This window comes from Nipponia nippon, unplaced genomic scaffold, assembly GCF_047370975.1.
Source record: "Nipponia nippon isolate SJK-2023a ecotype South Korea unplaced genomic scaffold, ASM4737097v1 scaffold_6, whole genome shotgun sequence".
Classification (NCBI taxonomy): Eukaryota; Metazoa; Chordata; class Aves; order Pelecaniformes; family Threskiornithidae; genus Nipponia; species Nipponia nippon.
Window position 1 is genome coordinate 3,326,974 of NW_028262380.1, and position 15,788 is coordinate 3,342,761.

The 15,788-nt window shown below is 54.6% G+C and overlaps 1 protein-coding gene across 4 annotated transcripts in view; it reads left to right on the forward strand.

Annotated features, from left to right (window-relative positions):
• The first annotated feature begins 1,001 nt into the window (after positions 1–1,001).
• Positions 1,002–15,788, forward strand: part of LZTS3 (leucine zipper tumor suppressor family member 3) — a 51,371-nt gene continuing 36,584 nt past the window's right edge. For 2 of the 4 annotated variants that reach the window (XM_009471668.2, XM_087737080.1), the window contains exon 1: positions 1,002–1,225. The gene's annotated coding sequence lies outside the window, so the exon portion shown is untranslated. Of the gene's footprint in view, positions 1,226–12,850; positions 12,935–15,164; positions 15,212–15,788 lie in introns of those variants that run through there. The other 2 variants (XM_087737077.1, XM_087737079.1) reach the window with 2 other exon arrangements.

The following is a 15,788-nucleotide window of genomic DNA, read 5'->3' on the forward strand; positions in this document are numbered from 1 at the left end:
CAGCAGAAATATGTAGCAGCAATTCCTGCCTCTTCTTCCCCCTCTCAACAGGCGAGCAGGAGTGGTGTAACCACCGCACATCCGTGGAAGGGGCCAAGGCGTGTGTTCCAGGACCTAAGCCTCCTGCAGCAGCCTGAGGCTAGGAGCAGGGGTATGTGCCACTGACCTCTCCATGCATTGGAGCTCCTCTCCATGGACAGCATCGTGGGCTTTTTCTTTTCCTTTTTCCCTCTGGCACCTCTCATTTCTCCTTGGAGAAGTGCTACGTCACCGTCAGGAGCTGCCCTGCCTTCGGTTTTAGTCCTTGGCCAAATCTGCATCCCATTTGCATGTCCCTTTTCTAGCTCATCTGTGTAAGAGGGAGTTTGGGGAGTTTACTCCCTCTGCTAGCTCACATCCTTGGCCTCTCCGTGGGGTGGGAAAAGAAGCTTTCATCTCCCACATTGACTTTAATTCCCCATCCCAACCCCGCTGGAGGACCCCACGGGTTCAGGGGGCCAGGGGAAACCAAGGGCCAAATGGGTTTTACATGGTCCGAAGGTGGACACGGGCAGACAGCCACGGCTCCCACCCCCAGCCGCACACCGTGGGGCTGCCCGTGTCCCCCAGACACCAGCCGTGGCCCCGAGCCACCCCACACCTCCCCGTACCCACTGCGTGGGGCAATGTTGGAGCCAAGATGTATCGGGGGAGCTCTTGTTTTGGGGCACAGAGGGCGACGAGATATGGCGAGGCTGTGGGCGATGGAGCCAAAACACCTCCAGCCCCCAAACGTCCCCTGTTCACCCTGTGGGTGAAGGTGCTGGGTGGGGGGGTCCATGCAGCATCCCACCATCCCCAACCAGGGACACGGCCTGACCCGGTGGAGCCCTGTCCTGGGGGTGGGATGGCGAGGGAAGAGTTAAAGGGAAGGCGAGCAGATCCTCCCTCCATCCTTCCCTTCCTCGCTGTTAGGCTGCTGCTTTGACAGGGGGTGGGGTCGGGGGTGGCCGCCGTTTGCCGCAAGAAGGGGGGGGAAACGTGGCTGCGAGTGTGTGTGTGTGTGTGTGTGTATGTGTGTGTGTGTGTGTGTGTGTGTTGGGGACATCTGACAAAATGAGATGAGACCCCTCGGACGGGAGAGGCCACCCGGTTGATTCCCCAGCTTTGCTCCCTGCCCGCCCGCTGCCCATCGCTGCCCACCGCGCCGGGGACCGGCGAGAGCCCCCAGCATCCCCCGGCAAGAGTAAGGCTGAAGGGTTGGGGAGGAACTGGGAGGAACTGGGAAGCGGTACTGGGGTGAGGGGGAGACGTGGGACAGGGTGGGGGTGGTCCCTGGAGGGTGGGAGAGATGTGGGGTGCATAGAGACCCAAGGGGGGGGACCTGATGCTGGAGCTTGGCTTGCCTGAACCACCCACCCAGCTATAATTTGGGGAGGGGAAAATTTTGGGGTGGGGGGGATGGGGGGGGTGGAGGATGGGCTGCGAGCGCCGATTTCTGGTGTGATGGAGGGGAGGGAGGCTTGTTTGTGCCTAAAGTCGCTGCTGCTGCCTGGATTTGGCCCCTCGGGGCTCGTTTGGATCTGACAGCACCCAAAAATAGAGTGCGAGGCAGGGAGGGGCGGGGGGGGCAGACCTGTTTGCCAGTGCCCAGCAGGATCAGGTTATTGCCCCCCTCTCTGCCTTCCTCAGCTTCTTTTATTTATTTCTTTATTTCTTTTGCAGTGATGTCAGGGAGGGGAGCGGTGGCTGGGGATGGGGGTTGGATTCAAGCAAAGGAGGTTGCTGGCAGCCGAGTGATTAACGTGCAGTTGCTGGGAATTATGTCATCTGCTTCGGTGCTGGGTGGCCCTCGCCCAGCAGCGGTGGGGAGGGAGGGAGGGAGGACGCTGGGGGGACATCACGCCACGGGGCTCCCCGCTTGGGACCTCACCCAAAGAGGCACCGATGCCTCCCCGGCTTTGCGAGGACACGGGCATCGCACGGTCCCCCCTACCCATTGCAACCCCCCCCCCCCCCCAAGCCATGGGTGCACACTGGCAGGGCGGTGGGTGCAAACCCACCTCTGCTCCGCGGGGTGCCCAGGCCCACAGGCTCCATCCCCACGCAGGAGAGAAGCAAGTTGTCTCTCTTCCCGATGGCTCATCCTGCTCGGTGGCCCAGCAGCCAGGTTTGGAGCAGACGGAGAGGGTGTCGTGATGAAGGAAGGATGAAGGCAGGCATCCCCTCTGCCAGGTCCCCGGGAGAGAGCGGGGCTGGGGCTGCTGCACTGCAGCAGAGAGCCCCATCCGGGGATGCGGGTGTGCCCGGAGGGGAGGGCAGGGACACCCCTGTCACCCCCATCCACTCCTCAGAGCCAAGGCAAGAGCCTGGGGACCTGTGGCTGCGAGCGGCTCCCCAGTCCCTCTGCTCCGAAGGAGAGCGTTGGGCTGCTGGGTGCTCCGCAGCCTCCTACGCATCCCCCCGAGCATCCCCTCGTGCAAGTGGGGAGCTGGGGAAGGAGGGCAAGGCCTCAGGCGTGGGGCCCCGCTGCACATCGACACCCTCTTGCCTCTGCTCTGGATCCCATGCAGCTCCGTGCACCTCAGGAGAGGGTCGGGCAGGGAGAGGAGCAGGCAGATGCAAGCAGGAGGGCTGCAGGGAGCCGCGGAGCAGAGGCAGGAGCGATGGGCAGATGCTGTAGCAGGGCCGTGCTGGCATTTTTCTGCCCCGCACCATGGTAGGCGAGAGGAGTGATGGCAACCTCTTTATTTCAAGCTGGGAGTCAGCGGGTGTGATTCAAGCCAGGGGATGCCACTTGCCCCGCGGGATAACCTTTGGCAACTCCCTTAGCTCTTCTGTGTTCTGCTTTCAACACCCTCCAGCACGTCCTTCATCTGCAAACCCGCTCGGGCAGCGGATTATGCCAGCAGCCGAGCCCTCGAGGGAGATGCTGGCATTAAAAGAAGGTGCAGGATCTCAAAGCCCCCCCAGGCTCGAGCAGCCAGGGGTGGGAGGCTCCTCCATCACGTGCGCTTCGTTCGCCCGTCCCCTCTCCACGCAGGGAACCGTGTGCCGTGCAGTTTGTTTATGTGTGGCCCTGGTTCGAGCGGCGATCTGCCGTGGCTATATATAGCATGCGATGCTGTCATCCGAGTTCAGCCTGGCTGGGGAATTTATTTTCTGCAAAGGCTGGGAGGCGAATGGTCTGAAAACAGGCGTGGAAATGCCAGAGCGGTGGGATTCCCCTGTCTGTGGTGTCCGGGCTCCCGCATGGGAACTGGGCATGTTGTCCGGAGCGTTGGCCTTGCGATGACAAAGGGGCAGAGGAGGAATTTGTGGAGGGGATGAAATTTCCCCCATGGGCTCCCTGTTGCAAGGGTGGGCATCTAAAAAGCGGTGGTGGCCGCGTGGGCTCCATACAGGGACAGGACTCCCTCCTCCTTGAGCTCTTTGCTGGGTCAGCGGGCTGATGTCCTAAGGGACAAATCCCCAGCCCCCAGATCCAAAAGGAGGAGGTAGAAAAGCATCCAGAAGTCCAACATCTGATTGCAGGAGCCTAGATATTTGGGAGACAGCAGCGGTTTGTCCTACCAGAGATGGGACTGGGAGAGCCCCAGCCTCCATGGGGGCTGCAGCACCCATCGCTGGGGCACCACCATGTCATGGTGCACGAAGAGGGCATCTCTCCCTCACCCATCCCTCCCTGGAGGAGGAAAGACGGTCTCCTGCCTTGCAAAAAAAAAGGCAGATAGGGAGGGTGGTTTCCAAATGCACTGTGAAAACCACGTTGCATCAGCAGAGGCACTCGCTGCATGATAACTCAGTGTGGAGCAGGAATCTGCATAAACTGGGCTGCAAAAAGTTTCTGAAGGGAGTCATGTCCCAACAGGGAAGTTTAAGAGTTAAGAGGGTGTTGCTGGAGCTGTCATAGGGCTTAAAAGCTGCTTTCTCGTGAAGGGGAGCTGAGCACACCAAGGAAAGCCCAGCTGTGGCCAGGGCTGTCAGAGAAATCCAGCAAACAAAGGGTGAGACGAGGAGATTTCTTGTTTCCCTTCGCAGATGATCTTTCCCCATTAGTCATTCTTGTCACAGGAGCTGGCAAACACGGTTATTATTTGAGGGATCTGAAAGTGAAATGGAGGCATGCGTCCAGGAGCCCAGACGTCCCTGCTCTCCGGGCCCAGGGGAACGGGCAGGGACCCCCCAGGCCACCCACACTTCTCCTCCATGAGTAAAACCTTTATACCCCATGTTGGGTCGCTGCATTCCTCCTCTGGTTGGGCTTTCCCCAGCCTGGGATTCCTTTCCTTGAGGGAGATGGTGGCACCAGGAGCCACAGGTAGGCTGCGATGCTCCATCCTGGAGGTGGTGGTGGACGCTGCAACAAGCCGGGTGGTTCCTGGCAGGGAGGAACATCTCCCATCGTCCCAAAGCCCCAGGCACCACTGTGGGGGGAAAAGGCCAGGGATACTCACCCCCCCAAAAATAACACTCCTCCCATTTTTTGGAAGCCAGGGGCTGGACTTTTGCCTTTTCCCACTGTTCCCGCAGGAACATATCTTGGTGGGGCAGTGGGTGAGAAGGACATCTCTTCTGAGACCCCAGGAGGGGACCAGGCAGCATGAGCGCAGCCAGGAGGAGGTTCATCTTCCCAAGAAGGTCCACGTAGCTCCTTAAACAGCAAGTAAAGCAAACATAAGTATTGAAGCAGCCATCAGGAAAGAGGAAGACAGCTTATGCCTTATAAGCCAGGGTTGACTGGACCAAGAGCTCTCCTGGCAGAGGGAGCTGAAAGTCGCCCTTGAGCCGGTGGAGGAGCTGCAGAAGCTCCTGCTTCATCTCAGTGGAGCTGCTGCAGGGCTTGAAATCAGGCTTCCAGCTCTCCTACCCAAGTTTCCACCTTGCAAAATTGTTTTTGCAATGAATATGTGGATCCTACTGGTTTTATCTGGCTCCTGAGCCAGAAGGATGGGTTTTGTCCGAGCCTTGCTGGAGTTTGACCCAAGATGAGACTCGGTGGCCAGGTCTCTGCCTTCCCCCTCCTCCCCGCTGACCGCTGCCATGGCTGGCACCTTCCTTCTTACATGGGTGCATCGAGTTTTGGGGTGGTCACAAGGGCTGGAAACGTTTCAGGTTCTCCTTTGGATGAAAGCAGGGGGGTTATGGGATAACGTGACTCCAGAAGCTGGAGCCTCACTGGAGCATGGGAGACCACATGCGCAGAAGGATCCAGGATGGCTACACCTAGAGCAGCTTGGGCTAGCTGAGACATCAGAGAAACTCTCCTGGTCTCCAGCAGTTGGTAGCTCAGGGATTTATTCAATGATCTGACCTTTCCTTTTTGCTCCATGAATTTTTCCATTGCTTTCTGAGCGCCTGCGTGTCCTTTAGCATCCTCTGGCATCCGCCCGACTCCCACCGCCCGCGCAACAGCCACCTCCAGCCTTTCCAGTCCTCAACTGGTCCCAGTGGGTGCTGCCAGAGTCTGAACTCCAGCACTGATCGATGCCAAATGAACTTAACATGCCTCATCCTCACACCAGTATGGAGTCAAGCAACTCTCCCCTTCTTTCGGGGCTGGATCCTGATGGCGGGCCAGTGAGATGCTCCAGGTCTAGACAGATGTAATGGAGCCCGTTCTCTTTGTAGGAAGCTCAGAAGAAAGACGATGATATTATTAACACATGCTGCTCTTCACACAAACAACCTCACAAATATTTATCAGCTGGAGAAATACACGGGCTTGGAAGTTGCCAAGTAACATAACAAGAGGCATTTTTAAATAAATATACGTGCGTCTGCGGGTGACGAATTAACCAAATCCCTTGGTATGCGGCCCAAAGACATGTTTTTCTCTGAAAGCCCAACACCAGTAATAATAATAATGATCCAAGCCAGGAAAAAAAACTGGGATAAGCAATTTCTGACCATGTGTCCAGCACCTAGTGAATCCCGGGGGAATTCCCTGCCGGGAAGTGCCACAAGCAGAGCAATGCCCGCTGGATCCATGTCTGCCAGGGAGAAAGCAGAAGGAGAATGGGATGGGATGGGGGTGTTTAATTTTCAGGGGAGGTGAGAGCAAGCCCAGTGTACTTGGTTGGGTTTCATCCTGCATTGATGCACCTCTCCTATACACCTATAGGACCACGCTTCTCTATAGGCTCAGGTTTGCAAGATACCTTGTTGTAGACCCTATATGGCTCAGTGGTTCTCCACGTTTCCTTCCCTCCAGCCCTGAGACGGCACAGCAGGGCACACTGGACCTCTTCCTCCCCAAACCAGGTGGCTATGTCCGATAAATCCAGAAGGAATATTGCCTGCCCTGGCCTGCTCAGGCATGGTCTGCACTCTCCAGATGGCCAGGGTTTTCCTGTTTCCCTGTCGCTAAATCCTCCTAAATCCTTGTTGTGAGGCCAGTTTGCAGATTTTGGGGGGTTGTTAGGGGAGCAAGTGTACTTCTATACAGTGCCGAGCATGGCCCGGCCCTGACAGGCTCTGCAAGTGCTGCCAGAAGAGACAAGGTGGGTTTGCAGATGAATGGAGATCTTGTCCCATTCCTCTTTCCATGGGGAAGCCTTGGCTTGTGGGGTTGGGATTTGATGGAGATGTTTCCATTGAAGTCCACCATCTCCTCCCCACCATCACGAGAGAGCATGGCCTGAGGGTTTTGCAAGAGGATTGTCGTTTTGGGACCATTTTGGGGTTCTTGCCTGATCCAAAGCATGAAGAGAGGCTTCCTGGGCATGAAACTGGTAGGCAAAGTCAACTGGATGAGCATCCCCAGCTGCGTGGTTTTGGGGAGGACAGACACTGCCCACCCTCAGTGTGCCCAGGGTAAGGGGGGGCGAGAGGAGACAGACTGGCCGAAGCGATGGTGGTAGATGTTGCCCAGAGAGGTTGTAGATGTCCCATCCCTGAAAACATTCAAGGATGAGAGCTCCTCCCCAAGCTCATGGCCATCGCGGTGCCCTGCAGAAACACACCAGAGGTGATGAGCAAGGGGAGGTCAGAGCTTTTATTAGCTGGAGCTGGAAAATCCAGACCAGCTTTCGGGCACAGGAGCTCATCTCCTTGTCCCTGCTTTCTAATTATATCAGTTGATCTAGTACAAGCTTGTTCCACTCCCTGTGGACCGTGCCCTTCATTACATCCCCAGCTCTGCCCTTCGCAAGCACTTGGAGTAACAGCCAAGCCATCCCACCTGAGATGCTGGGGATGGGAGAACCGGCCGTCCTACCTCAGACATTTCCCTGCAGCTGGGTCTTCTGCCTCCAGCGATGCAAGGAATTGCAAGGGGAGAGGGGATAGGGACATGTTGGTGTTGGTTTCGGCCAGACCACGCATCTTGCCCTGCTGTTGTCCACCCAGAGTGATTGCTCCCAGCAGTGGGGTGGAAAGCCAGGGAGGACTGTCCCTGTAATGGCTTCTCAGGGCAGCTCAAAGAGGCCAGGACAGAAAGGAGAGGAGGAAAAGCATCCTGAAAAGCATCAGGGATGCTGGGCTGAGATGGGCAGAGCTGCAGCCCCATGTTCCCTGTGCTGCACAGAGCAGCTCCCGCCTCCCATGGCTCTCCTCCCCCAGGCACCGTGGTCCCGCTCTCCCTGCCCAGGGCAGGGGGTCTCTGGGAAAGACCGAGGCCTGTTCCTGGCTCAAATTTCTCCCTCCTCAAATAAATACATTTCTCAAAGTGCCTCTAGGAGAAGCCACAGCTCCACCCAGTTTCAGCTCAGCAAGGGCATAAATACCTGCCTGTAGGAGCAAGCTGAACACAGCCCATAAAGCACGGCTCTCATGCCAGTCTCAGGGAGATCCTGATGTTCTCCACAGCTTCCAGCTCCTCCTGTAATGCAAATAATAAATCACTGCTGCTGAGCTGGTCCCCAGCCAGCCATTGTGCAGCAGGAGTTTGCTCTCCTCCTTCCTCCCATCTGCGCGCTGCTGCGCTCTTCCTCCCTCCCGGTGGTTTTCCAAGCCAGGATGCCATTGCAGTTGCATTTGCAGACCCCAGGGGTTGATCTCTTTGGGAATCAGGATGTCCCCAACAGCCAGGAGTGGATTTAGCAGTGTTGAGTCCCAAGTGGAGAGTTTGTTCTGTGTTTTGTGCCCTGCTGCTGGCATTTCGTGTGGCCCTGGCATGTTCCTTAACCCTGCAGATCTCCGTTTCCCTCTGCTGGGCTGTACTGCAGCCCCCCAAGCCCAGCGCAGCAATGGTAAGGGATTGTACTGAGTGGGAACTAAATTGAGGACTATAGTGAGATATTTTAAAACCCAGTCTTGTGGCTAAAGCAGTGAATGTCCAACCTGTACATGTCTGGGGCAGGTAAGCCCCCACAGGCAATGACAAGTCTGTTTGCCAGCAGAGCCCGAACAAACTCGCCTCACCTGTGATCTGCGGCTCAGGAGGGCTGTGCGACACCGCCGGGACCAGCCAAACCAACCCATAGCCTGTTGACATTCCTCAGTGCCAGCCAAGGGCTTTGTCTTCCCCTCCATGCTCTCAGGGGCCCAAATTAGCTTTTAATAATAACATTAAAAAAAAAATCCCTGGGCAAACAATCCAGCGCAGGCGCCCGCCGGGACGGCAAACACTCCCCGAGGGGCACCAGGTGTGCTGCATTCCTGATAGCCGGAAAAGAAAGGAGGGATTATTTCCCTCTCGCTGCAATGCACGGGGTGAGTCTGGCTCCAAGCAGGGCTGGGTTGTGTCCAGCATCGTGGGAGGTGGGTACGTGGCTTTGGGAAGAGGTCCCTCAGCCAAGGCCTCAAGCAAAGCCTCAAGCTCCAGAGGTGATTAATGGTGGCATTTCTTGGTAAAATAAGTTTCCTCCCGTTGGGGGTGCAGGGTTTCAGGTGACAGAAGGGAACTGTTTATTTTAAAAACAAGTCCCACAGGTCACCCGAGCTACCCCTGAGCAGCCTCCCTGTGCCATGAATGCCCGCATAGCCTGCACGGCTATCTCACCATCGGGTTGTGCGGATGCATCCACCACCCAGAGGTTATTCCTCAAAGCTGGAAAACTTAACTGTTCCTTCTTTAATGAACTTTCCCACCAATCTGTTGATCTCTTTTCCCCTCTTCCTTAGCCCTCAAAGAAGCAGAAGGGTGTTAATGGCTTTACCTGAGCTGGTTCCCATCACGTGAATGAGCCAAGAAGTCGAGGATGGGTAGGACAGCCCGGTGGTTATAGCCCCAGCCCCAGCTTTGGCCAGGACAGGACCTGGGTGAAATCCTTTTGCTTCAGTTCTCCACCCATGACGTGGGGGTGAAAAGCAATTTTTCACCCCTCCAGGGCTTTAGAGATAGGCAGAGATGTGGGCTGCTGGATAATGTTTCGCTGGGCCAGCTGCCGTGATAAAACCAGGGCATCTGCCAGCTCCAGAGCCAGGCAGCAAAACTCCCCACCCGAAAGTCCAGCGCAAGATGAGAGCAGGCATCCCTTTCCTCTGCGGGAGAGCATCCAGGAGATAACACCAGCCCCCCGGCGCATCCCAGCGGGGGCCGTGTCTCCGTTTCATGCCCCGCCGTGCCACGGGAAGGAGAATCCCTTCATTTCCTTTGGACACTTATCCTCTAAGGATCTTGATCCCGGGGGCGAGTGACACAAACACCCTTTAAATCCATCACAGCGGGCTTAGGGGAGGATTAGCCAATGCCTCTACAGGCTTTACGCCGGCCTCTGGCTCCGGGTTGGAGCTGGTCCCGGAGCCCCGCATCCCACCCTGCTAGCCCCATCCAGCAGCAGGTTTGCATTTCCCAAAGAAGGTGCCTGCAGGCAGAAACGGAGCAAGCTTGGCTCTAACTCCTGTTGGGAGATCGTTGCATCCCGAGCAAGCTCAGGCTGGCAATTCACTTCCAAAAGTGGTGATCAATTTTAATTGCAGAGCTGGTTCTGGTGTGGGTTGAGGACGTGGATGTGCGTTATCTCCTACCCTCTGCCTGCACCATGCCTGTGGCCGGGGAGGAGAAAGCTCTTCCCAGGCTGTCTGACCCTGGCATTGCCCGGGATGGGAGAAACCCCCCTGCTCCCCTCCTTTGGGGGGGTTCCTTATAGGGGAGCCTGGATATTTCCCCAATGAAGTGCCGACTTCTCCCCGCTCGTCCCAACCTGGCTGGCTGGTGGGCATCATCCCTCTGTCATCCCCTTCACGTTTGCACACAATTACTTGGGTCGCTTTCATTTTCAACACCTTTCCTCCTTAATTTGTCTCAGCCATGTTTTTTTTTTCCCTTAGCTTCCCTGCTACCCACTGCATCCCCTCTAACTCTTCCCATTGCCCATCCCTGAGGGCTTTTCGGCTCCAACAGCTCTCACAGACCCTCCAGGTACGGCTTTACTCCAGCACAGGCAAGTTTGCATAATAGCTGTTGACACCGTAACTTCATTTGAATCGATCTTGTCTGCTAATTAGCCGGTTGCAGTAATTGGCATGAATTACCTTGGGGGATCCTGCCTCCTGGGGGTTGGCAGTGGCTGGCATGTCCCACATAAGAGGTGGGAATTGCAGCGGTGAGATGGCTTCTGCTCCAGGGCCACCTCTTACAGGTAGCCCTGTGACTTCCAGAGATGCAGAGGAGTTACAAGAGGGGAACCAGAGCCTAGTACAGTGATTTTTAATTCCCAGAGTGCCCGAGAGGCACCAGAACTTCAAGCATATTCAGACTAGCTACTACAGAGCCTAAAATGGATTAAATTACCTATTTAAGGCATGAAGTGATGAGTGGATGCGACTCTTCGCTCCTCCTCAAAATGCAACTGGGAGATCACTCAAATATTGGGTTAAAGATAAACCAAATGAAGTAGCTTTTCTCAGAGGATGTAATTCCCTTGCAAAAATTCATTGCCAAAAATCCATGGAGGACAAAACGCCATTAGGTTGGGTGAGGAGGGACTGGGCAGTGCCATGGAGAATGAGTGCCCTCTGATGGCATCAAACCATTTGGGGATCCAAAGGCAACCTCGGGCGTGAGGTATCCCTGAAAAGCTTTGTGGCAGGGGAGATATGGGGAAAGATCAGTGAGTTTTTCCTCTTCCTAGTCCTTTTTTCTCTAAGCACCAGCTGCACAGGGAGGATGGAGACTGGGAGGACCTCCATGGAGCCTGGCTAGAGACATCCCTGTCCCAGCCCCTTGGCATCCAGTCAAGATCCATCACTTCACCACTCCCCATCATACACTTTAATGATAACTCATACTTATTTTTTAACCAGAATAACCATGTCACTCCAAACCAAAGCACCTCACATGAGCGTATTTCCATCTGTGAAGCTGCCTGGGCCATCTGATACAGCCTGCCCCAAACGAAGTTGAACAAATCTGCAAAGTCCTATTTTGCATGAGCCATCTATTTATATTGACAGCTTCCCACGCTCCTTCCCTCCAGTCCTGCATCACTTTCTGCCGGGCTAAGCTGCATCACTCCAGCTCTTCTTCTTTCCTCTTTTCCTGAATATTGGCCTGCAATTATCATCTTTCCAGTTTTCTGGGATCAGAGAGAAATCCCAGGACTTCTTAGAGAGGATGAGCAGCAGGCCACACCACTCCTCCCTCTGCTTCTAGGGGATTCTTGGGAGCAAATGAACCTGAGCCTGCTGTTTAAAAATGTTTGTCCCTAGGCCATGCCATTCAGTGTCTTCCGAGGTTACTAATGGACTAGAAAGCGCTTCGCTGCCCCTGTGCAATACGAGAACATTAGCCTGCTTTTGCCAAAGCCAGAAGAGAAATTATTGAGCGTTTCTGCCTTTTCTCCGTTGTTATCAGCTTGGGGGACAGGGAATGTTGCTGCAGCCCAGTTATTTCGCTGCTTTTCGTTTTGCAAAATCAAACCGAAAGTCTCTTCCGCCCTGTTGTTGGTGAACCTCCAGGAGAGATCCGATATGGCCAATGCTTGGGAAGGGGATGCATTCATTGCAAACTGAATTGCAGAGTAAATGCCATAACTTTCTTGAGCCAGAATACCAACAAGCCCTTGTGCTGGCAGCTAATGTTGGTTCTTCTGTATTTTGGGTGAAGAAAAGACAGCCCAAATGAAACTGGGGTCTTCAAGACCCTTTGACTCTCTGCCAGTGCTGCCAAAAGGCCAGATTGTTAGCCAGACCTCTTCTTCTTTATTTTAAGAGGGTGAAGTTATTAGCTGGGCTTCCACTGGCTGAATAAACATCATAAACAGGTCTCAACCACATGCAACGCCATCAGTCACTGCCAGCGACCCCAGCTGCAGAACGCTGTCACCTTCCCAACTGTGTGGGTCACTTGTCCTCCTCTGAAATCACATAGGGAGTCCCGGAGCCAAGTGTCATGGTTGCAGCAGCCAGGTTTGCAGGTTGGCATCACCTGAGGCTCCCGTTACCTTCTGTAACCATCTCTGATGCATTCTGGGCACTTGGCAGCAGTAGGAAGCAGGCAGTGGTGGATACTAAGGGAGATCCTGGGTTTGCACTATTTAGCTGGTGACTGAGTCTCCAAGCATGCAAGAAGCAGCTGGACCCATCCAGGAGGTCTCAGCAGCACAAGGGGCATGCTGGGACTTTGTGGGGCTTGTATTTGCTGCAGCAGAGGGGTGAAGACCCCTGGAAGTTCATAAAGAGACTAGGTACGAGCTGGCCAAGAGATGGATTCCCCATTTTTACCACTGCGGAGGAGTTTTGCTGGTGGAGCTGTCGTTGAACAGCTCTGCAAAGGATGAGTGGCATGCGTGGGGGTGGCTGGCTTGTTTGATCTAAGGGAGGAGCTGGGTGCTCAGCCCACCCTCCTTTCAAGCCCACCTCTGCTGGGATGCTGACACATCTCCCCTGGTCCCTCTTAGTGCCATCTCCCACCCCACCACTCCTGCATGAGGGGGTGAGGACAGGGCTGTCCCTCAGGAGATGACCAAGGGTCACTGGAGACAAACACACGGTCTGTTTGGAGCAGCACAGAGAAAGGCGATTTCCTCACAGCCCGTGACGTGCCTCAGGAATTTGCGGTCTGTGACGGGTGAGTCAATGCGAGCGGGAAAAGTCTGGCTATTTTTAAGACCACTGACATTTGGGGGTGTTTAACCCCTCTCCGTCCTCCCACAGCTGGCAGCTCAGCAGTGCCTCGCTTGTGGTGCAGCCACCTCGGACCGGGAGTGAAGTCAAAAGCATAGCTCAACAGCCATCATCAATGCAAGGCTGACATTAGCAATAATGGTTCTTCAAAGACAGTGCCAGACCAGAAGCAGGCAAAAAAGACGCTTCCCAAGGCAAACAGGTGCCATCCTCACAGGGTGGTGCTTCCTAGGACGAGGAGATGAAGGATGCAGGGGCAGGGTGACTGGAAAGAGAGGATGAAGGAGGCAGGATAAAGGTGGTTAGGAAGAGGCTGTTAGGAGCCATGGAGACGAGGCAAGAAGCTGTGCACATATGTTTTGTCCAAGCTCTGCCTATCTGCTTCTTCAAGTGCTCAGAGGTCTGTGGGCACCCGGGTGATTCCCCTACTAGGAATCCACTTGTATTGAGTTAAAAAGCTCCAGTCATGCACAGCTTCTGCAGAGCTTGCACTCCTCCTGGGACTAGGGCCCATGTGGCATCACAGCATAGTGTGGCCGTGTTCGCGTGGCTGTGTCCTCCTCTGAAGCTCAGTGTACCTGTGCCACCTGCGCTACCCTGCCTGGTGTCACCCCTGGGTTTGCGTGCTGGTGAGCCACCAGGTCCTGCATTTCTTGGCATCCCCTCTCTGGGAGTCAACATAGCCTGCTGACTCCTCCAGCTTATCTACCTGCTAGCGTGGCATCACGGGACTTGTCCAGCTTCCAGCTGGGCTCCAGGAGAGCATTGCCTCTGAGCCAAGCCACTCCTTGTGCTTGCCCCAGGGCAACCACCGTTTGGGTGGCCCATGATCCACCACACTGTGTTGCACCTGTCCTTACCAGTGGATTTGGGTCCTTAGCTCCTCCTCAGAGGCCAAACTGCCTCTTCCCAGGGATGCTCCTCCTTCCCACAGAATGCCTGAAACGGCAGCCACCATCTCTCCTTCCCCACCATCCCACCTTCCTGCTGGAGATGAGTTTCTTGTCCTATCTTCCTCCCACATCTGCTCAGCCTGCTGCTCTCTTCTCCAGAGCTATGTCCTCTTCTTGCTGTCCTGCTCATACCCAGCCCTGGCTGCCCTGGGCTGAAACAAGAAGGAGAAGGTTTCCCCAACAGTGAAATGTGTTTTCATGGAGTCTGTGTGTGGGATGGTCTTATTGAAAAATCCAATCTGCATTTTCAGCGTGTAAGCAATTAAGCCAGGCAAGTGACACAAATTTAGCTACCTTCATGCCAGATAATCTATCCTCAGTTTAGAAAATTTCCTGGTTTATTTTTCTTGAGCAAAATATTAAGGTGGTTTGTGTATTATTTTTTTTTCATATCATGCACAGGAGACCCTCTGGATCATGATCATTTGGGTTTTCCCAGATCTTTCTTCAATGTTTTGCCTTCCTGGGACAGGGGGGTGGGGGGGGGGGTGGGGGGGGGGCATTTAGTGTTTCAGGGATGAACAGCAGGGAAAATCAATACAAACAATGGAGAAGGATGATAGAAAAGGGTCTGTTAGACAGCCTGCTTTATATTCCCTCAATACACTCCCAAATGTGACTTCTGTGCATTTTGCACTGGCTCATGATGGATTTCTGGTCCATGAACTTGTCAAGTTTCCCCTTCAACCCAGGTACCCACTGAGCATCAACTGCATCCCGTGGCAGGGAACTCCCCAGGCCAGCTACTGCTGCAGGAGGAAGGGGTTTCTTCCTTTTCTTCCTGATTTCTTCCTTTACCTGCCTCCTGATGGTTTTTGGCTAAGTGTTCCTCCTTTCCACGCTGAAAAAGAGACAGAGATTGACATCTGTATGTCATTTGGCCATGGCTGTGGTCCTGCTCCCAACGGCAAGCTATCTGAAGCACTGCCCCAAAGCTACCGACGCTCTTATAAAGCCCCCTGGGGATGTCTGAGCAAGCTGTCAGCATGGATTCATTTAAAAACCTACAGAGGGAAAACACTGAAAATAATTCTGGTATTTGTACAGGCAGATCCCGCGGCAGTCCCTGTCAGCAGCACAGGTGAGACAAACGGCGTGGGATTGCTCGCAGCCAGACATATTAATAAGGATGCTGTGCCGGGATGAATTCTGCCCCAAATATATGAAGTGCAAGACTATAACATCTGCCAAGCTCCTCTGGAGCTTGTTTCACAAGTGCTTCCCGTTTTACATGCACGTCTGAGGCATCCTGCTGCCCTGAGCTCAAGGTAGGGCTGAGAAAAAAATACAGGAGTGGTGAGACCAGGTGGTGGTTCAACCTTCTCCCTTTGCAGGTCTTTGCCCCGTACCAGCACAAAGCACCGGGAGCCTTTGCTGGGCTTTAGGCCACAGACGCTGGGCTAATTCAGGTTGGACGGACAGCACAAAGCACGGCGGTGGGAGCTGGGGTGGAAATGTGAGGTTTGGTCACCAAGGTCTTCTCATTCAGTGGGAGCTGGATGGATCCTGGATGGATCCTTGGCCTGATCCAGGGTGTGTTGGCTATTTTCTCAGTGCAAGGTAGCCATGCTGAGCTGAGCAATGTATGCACACCTGCTGGAACCAGGGAAAAGGGATGCTCTGAAGGGCTGGCATGTGGTCCATGTCCAGTGAGAAAAGGGGAGGAGAGGATGAGCTCTCAGCTATGTGGACACAGGCCAGGAATCGAAGGTCACCTCAACCAGTTCTCCACATCTCCCTCCCAACCCCACAACCACAGGTCAAGCAGACTCTTGCTCAAGTCATTTGTCACCTGTAAGGCTTGGACTGGGACAGAAAAAACCCTAAATGCACCAAATACAGCCT